Consider the following 5,573-nt stretch of genomic DNA (forward strand, 5'->3'; position numbering starts at 1 on the left):
CTCTTTCTGGGGTGGGAGTAGTGATTTAGGCCAACTACAAGGCTTTAGCCAGCTTCACCGTCAGCGGAGCACACTTTCCCCATTAATCCTTCACCTTGGCAGGTTCAGCAAACAGCCTTTTCTGCTGATGTCCGCCCTGCTATAAGGGAGAAAGCAGGAAAATATGCTAGTCCCCTTCTTTCAGCTCATTCCCAATTGGTTGGGTAAGAGGGGAGTCTTGCCACACCCACGCTGCAAGGCTCCTGATCCCAGGGCCTTAAAGAAACAGTGAATGACTTTCTCACAAACACTACATTCTTCTGGAACCTCTTCCTTTCTTCTAATACCTCTTATTTCCTAAGTCTTTGTATACCTCAAAATAACTCCCAGAATCTTAAAAGGCCATGCCATGTGACTGGCTGACCAATTGTCACCATTACCCTTAAGGGACACACTACCCCAGGGGTCGGCAACGTTCGGCACGCGGCTCGCCAGGGTAAGCACCCTGGCGGGCCGGGCCAGTTTTATTTACCTGCTGACGCAGCAGGTTCGGCCGATCGCGGCCCCCACTGGCCGCGGTTCGCCGTCCCGGGCCAATGGGGGCGGCGAGAAGCGGCGCGGGCAGCAGGTAAATAAAACTGGCCCGGCCCGCCAGGGTGCTTACCCTGGCGAGCCGCGTGCCGAACGTTGCCGACCCCTGCACTACCCCATCACAGCGTGCATGGTGCTTTAAAGATAAATTAAAGAGACAGTGACATCCTAGCCCTGTTGAAATCAATGGGAGTTTTGCCATTGACTTCAACAGAGCCAGAATTTCACCCACAGTCCCTGCCCCTGAGCACAATCTGTGGGCCTTATCCTTCAGTGCTTACCCACACAAGAGTTCTCTTCTATTCAAGTTCTTATACCACCCTTATTACCATAGTATCTTAGGCCCAGATCAGGGGTGAAAGTAAGGCGGTATGGACCGATACGGCATACCGGTAAAATGTGGCCTCCGGTACCAGCCCCTACCACCTTATTTTAAAGCGCTGCCACGGCAGCGCTTTAACGTCACTGCTGCTTTTGTGCCCCACCGGCGGCAGCCCTGCCGGGTCCCTAGAGGCAGGGCTGCCAACGGGGGAGTGCAAAAGGGGCAGCGATGTTAAAGCGCTGCTGTGGCAGCACTTAAAGCAGGGTCCTTAAAGCAGGGTTCTTAAAGTGCTGCCGCGGCAAAGGATCCCGGCCCTTTAAATCGCCGCTGGAGCCCCAGGCGGTGCAGGCCAGGTAGCGGAGATGAGATGGCTGGGGGATGCTGACCCCCAGCCCCACCCCTTCCACCCAAGGCCCTGCCCCTTCGGGGGGAGGGAGGGCAGACCCGGCCCCTGTACTGGTAAGTTTTCAATTTTACTTTCACCCTAGGCCCAGATCCACAGAGGGAAGGTCCTCTTGTGGATTGGTAACTGGTTAAAAGATAGGAAACAAAGGGTATGAATAAATGGTCAGTTTTCAATGTAACCCTTCTGCCAGGTAGAGTCGGCAGCAATAAGGGCCGGGTTCAGTATCTAGGGGTTCTTTTTCACCAATACAACACAAACCGGCTCAAGCCCCCACCCAGTGACCTGGGACAATTACACAGCATCCCCTGGGCGCATCTAAGAGGCAATACTTCCCCTCTCGCAAGCACAGAGTCTGAGTGTAGCAAAAACTTTTAATAAGGGGAAACTTTTAAGGAGGGAAGTAACTTAGCATTAATTTGGGAAAACACCTCAACTAGGGTTCATAAACATGAACCATGAGCAAAAGACCCACCCCAAGTAAATTGGGCAGTGTCCTTTCCCCCTCAGGTTCTAGAGTCCAGCAACCCAAAAGTCTCTTTAACGTGCCTGTTCCTTCTCTGCACCCCACTCACAGTTGCTGTCCTTGGCCACTGCAGTCCCAGAGTTCAGAGGTTCATCCACAGAGTTCACTTCCCACCTCCCACCCTTACACGCTCCGGCTCTTAGGCACTCGCTCTCCGCCAGACACCCTGCTGGCTGCGTCTCTCCACCAGTCGCCCGGCTGGCCACACACCAAGATGTCTCCACCACTTAACACAGCTCTCCATGATTTCAGCTGTTAGTGTGGGAGCCTCACTGCTGGTGCTCACTTTGCAGTCTCTTGCAATAGAGACACTGTCCCAAAGTAGGTCTAATATGTAGACCTAGGTATCAGTGATTTCAGCTCTGCAGCGTGTAACAAGACTCTCAATCGAGTCTAAATTAGCTCTTTTATTATACCGTGTTACCACTCAAGAAAGAGATCTTGGAGTCATTGTGGATGGTTCTCTGAAAACATCCACTCAATGTGCAGCGGCAGTCCAAAAAGCAAACAGAATGTTGGGAATCATTAAGAAAGGGTTAAGACAGAAAATATCATATTGCCTCTATATAAATCTATGGTACACCCACATCTTGAATACTGCATGCCAGTGTGGTCTCCCCATCTCAAAAAAGATATATTGGAATTGGAAAAGGTTCAGGGGTATGGTACGGATTCCGTATGAGGAGAGATTAATAAGATTTGGACTTTTCATCTTGGAAAAGAGATGACTAAGGGGGAATATGATACAGGTCTATAAAATCATGACTGGTATGGAGAAAGTATATAAGGAAGTATTATTTACTCCTCATAACACAAGAACTAGGGGTCACCAAATGAAATTAGTAGGCAGCAGGTTTAAAACAAACAAAAGGAAGTATTCTTCACACAACGCACAGTCAATCTGTGGAACTCTTTGCCAGAGGATGTCGTGAAGGCCAAGACTATAGCAGGGTTCAAAAAAGAGCAAGATAAATTCATGGACGATAGGTCCATCAATGGCTATTAGCCAGCATGGGCAGGGATGGTGTCCCTAGCCTCTGTTTGCCAGAAGCTGGGAATGGGAATGGATCACTTGATGAGTACCTGTTCTGTACATTCCCTCTAGGGAACCTGGCATTGGCCACTGTCAGAGGACAGGATACTGGGCTCGATGGACCGTTGGTCTGACCCAGTATGGCCATTCTTATGTTCTTATGTAAAGGGACTTAGCTGTTGCGACGCTAAGCATTCCAATGCCAAAACTTCGGGTGCCTGGAACAACAATGCAATCCACAAAGCCTGAATTAGGTGCCTAGGCTTCTATACAACGCATGGGGCGAGAGGGGCACCTTAGAATGCAATCCACAAAAGCTAGAACACTAGGCAGGGAGCTGCCTAAGCTAGACAATGGGAGATGCTGATGAGAGGGCTGTGTTTTGAGCTCCTTTCTTCTCAAAGAGTTAGGCACCTAAGTTTGGGCTGCTGGGAGGCACCTAGCACTGCTTGGGATCCACAAAAAGGAAGCCCTCTCCTGGAGTCAGGCAGCTTAGACACCTAAGTCATTTCTTGTGAGAATGAGTTAGGTGCCTGCCTCTCTCCACACAAAATGGCTGGAGAAGGCGGTGATGATGCCCACCTTGTAACTTTTAGCCCAGTGGTTAGAACACTCACCTGGGATTTGGGAGACCCCTGTTCCCAGAGGAGGGAATTGAATCCAAGTTTCCCACATTCCAGGTGAGTGCTTTAACCACTGAACTAAAAATTACAAGGTTGGCACCTACTCCTCTAGCCACATTTTGAATGAGACCTGTTCTGTATGCCACCTCTGAGCCCACCTACTGACTTGGGCTCTAAAGGCAAGATAGGTGCTCCTCTGCCTATCTTCCCCCAGTTTGTGGATCACACTGAGGCTTAGCTTGGAGATAGGCATCCAGATGCCTAGAATGAGGTAACCGTGTACATGCCTAGAGGCAGAAATTTAGGTGCCGAGGAACTTTTACCCTGAAAACTTCGGCACCAAGTGAATGTAGATGCCTACAGGGTTAGATGGCAGCTGAGCTGGAGTTTTGTGGATTGCAGTGGAGCCTAAAACTGCAATTTGGGTGCCAAAGTAGCTTTGTGGATCTGGGCCTTAGTGCCTTCCAAAAGTGCATTAAACAACGTGACTAATGTTTGCCATGTGTGGTGTGTTCTTTCTCTCATCCTCTCCCTGGAGGAAGGGGAGGGAGATGTAGTGTTTTGTTTTAGTAGTGTTTTTTTGTTTGTTTGTTTGTTTGTTTAAAATGTACACGCTGCTATGTGTTTGTGTTAGAGAAGGCAAAGTCAGTGCATGTTGCCCTTGGAAGGTACAACCAAGAAGGTGGTGAGATTTGCCATGGCCCTTAGTTCCAGTAGGAGTTCTTTCCACAGTGTCAGACTAGCCACCAAGAAAGCTCTGTCTCTCACACAGATAAGCTTTACCCTTATGTTAGAAAGTTCCATTGTGTGCAAGGAACAGAGTTGTTAGTCTCTAAGGTGCCACAAGTACTCCTGTTCTTTTTGCGGATACAGACTAACTCGGCTGCTACTCTGAAACCAATCCTCACCCTGGCGCTTTAGGTGGTCTTTTAGATATGCTGTACCCAGGCCACTTTAAGATAAGATACTGCAGTTCCCCCTGGAATTAATACAAAAGTAAATGTTGCAGGATCAAGCTTACTTGCTTTTCCACTGTATGTATCATGTTAGTTCTGTTTAACAAATGTAATCGATTGATTTTCTTATTTTTATAAACTTATTTTATTATATTGGCATGAGAGTGGGACTGACGCTGGAAAGAGAGAGTCAGAAAAAATGTGCCGAAAAAGCTGAAAGAAGTGTATTTCACTCTATACTAGTAAATAGGAAGAAATATATTTTTAAAGACATAATGATGGCTAGCGAAGTATAACCTCACTACACCATCCTACTGTTAAATCGAACTATTGTGTTTGCAGTTTAGCAAAGTGAGAGTAAATGGAATTCTAAAGGAAACTAAATGCATTTCTAACTGGAATTGGTGACAGAATGTAAAAGGGGGTGAAAATTATGAGGGAAGCAACAATAGTGAAATTACCTGACCTCTTAACTTTGCAGTCCAGTAAAACAGTTTTTAAAAGGCCTACCTGACATAACGGTCCCAGCATCATGGATAAGGAATATCATCTTGGAAAAGTATATTACAGAATAATAAACGTTATTTGGGACTGAAGATTCTTTAGAAATCATCCCCTAATGGTTAAAGTTATGCCAAAACTTTTATTGTAAGATCCTATGTCAGGTGTTTGGATCTCTGCTGTGTAAATCTGCTCCAGGATGAAACTTGATATACAAGATCTTACCTCATGAATCAGATTTTCTACCCCATTGAACACAAGGACACTGTCAGGTTGCTTTTTAAACAAAACTTCCTTTCCTACATGAATAACATTTTAGCTTCTTAAAACTGGGGGAATTTTTAAAAACTGAAAAGACTTTACAGCATTTATACTGATTGTTTACTTTTTGCACTGGACTTAGCTTGGACAGTTTTTGTTTATAGTCAAGTTCACTTTCTGCTTCTCCTGCATAAGCACAACATTGCAGTATTTGGCTTTCGAACATTGCAGGAGGATGTTTAAGTAAAAAACTATTTTTGTTCTGTGTAAATGTAGAACATTTGATGAAAGTATTACCAGTCATACAAGACTCTTTGTTGCAGAGGCACCAGTTGTGACCCCATTAACTCAGGTTGAGTTGCATTTTGCACTTAAAGC

The sequence above is a fragment of the Emys orbicularis genome, chromosome 2 (assembly GCF_028017835.1).
Source record: "Emys orbicularis isolate rEmyOrb1 chromosome 2, rEmyOrb1.hap1, whole genome shotgun sequence".
NCBI lineage: Eukaryota > Metazoa > Chordata > Testudines > Emydidae > Emys > Emys orbicularis.